This window comes from Callithrix jacchus, chromosome 4, assembly GCF_049354715.1.
Source record: "Callithrix jacchus isolate 240 chromosome 4, calJac240_pri, whole genome shotgun sequence".
Classification (NCBI taxonomy): domain Eukaryota; kingdom Metazoa; phylum Chordata; class Mammalia; order Primates; family Cebidae; genus Callithrix; species Callithrix jacchus.
Window position 1 is genome coordinate 23,066,421 of NC_133505.1, and position 1,236 is coordinate 23,067,656.

A 1,236-nucleotide genomic window follows, 5' to 3' on the forward strand; every position below is an offset into this window, starting at 1 on the left:
GGAAGCCCCGCCCCGCCCGGAAGTCTGACTTGAGCAGAAGTCCCGCCCCTGAGCAGGGCTGAGCGTTCGGAGCTAGCTCTGAATGTAACGTTGTATGGGATCAGTGGACGTTACCCGCTCTGAGGTAGGCGTGTTGAGTAGCCAGCCCGGCGAGGCCGGTGCTGGCCGTTTCTTCCCGGAGTTTTCGTTTTTGTACTCTATTTTGTGTTTACTGCGGCAGGAGGCGCCAGCTACTCCACAGTGTTCCGCCCAGGGGGTCGTACCCTCCTAACTTCTCTCTGGGAGGACGGACCTGGGGTCGCTCTGGCCTCGCGGGCTGCGCCTGTCCCCGCCGAGATCCGCCGGCGCGAGCGGACGTCACATGGGGCGTTCCAGCGCCCAGGGAGCCGGATTGCGAGTTTGTGAGACTCCCCGGTGGAGGAGGTTGAAAAGCGTTCTCTCTCCCGCAAAACCCGGTGCAGAGGGAGGAAGCGCCAAGTCCGTAGCGTGGGTCCAAGAAACTCTGTGGATCCTGAAGTGAGCACACTTCTGTGTGTTAAAAAGTTTGGTGCCTCATTTTGAGGTGAAAATGAATGAGATAAGTGCTTTTAAAAAGGTAAAGTTTGTTGTACGATGAAGAAACTTTTAAACAAAACTGGTTTTTGCCAGTAACTCCTATCTTAAGACACCTTTAGAATGTCTTTGGAACATCTGTACAAACATTTGATAAATATGTTAAAAATCCACCATAGGCCGGGCGCGGTGGCTCAAGCCTTTAATCCCAGCACTTTGGGAGGCCGACTCCTCTCAAGGCATTTATGATCTGTAAATACAAGTACTAACACCCTTGAAACTGGTGAAGCTCTAAAACAGTAAACGAAGTCACTAAGTGCTGAATTGTAAGAGATTTAGAGACTGGAGACATTGTAGGAATTTAAAAAATAGCTGAATGGGTAGATGGGCAGGTTTTAGGAGAGAAGGACATGCTAGGGCAGATGACTGAAGCTGAAGTCGTAAGGAACATAGACTATCTGCAGGGAAATGAGCCTGATCTGAGTTGAGCAGAGGAGTACTGAGTAGGTAATGTCACTGCATGCTATGGATGGCTTGGAAAGACAAGCAGGAGAATTTAGACTCAATGTGAGTGGCCATCCTTTCCACTCTCTGCTCCGGACAGGCCTGAGGAAGTCAGGAGAATGTGGACCATTGTGACAACACGGAATGGAAAGCAAGCACAGGTCACTGAAAGGCATTTTT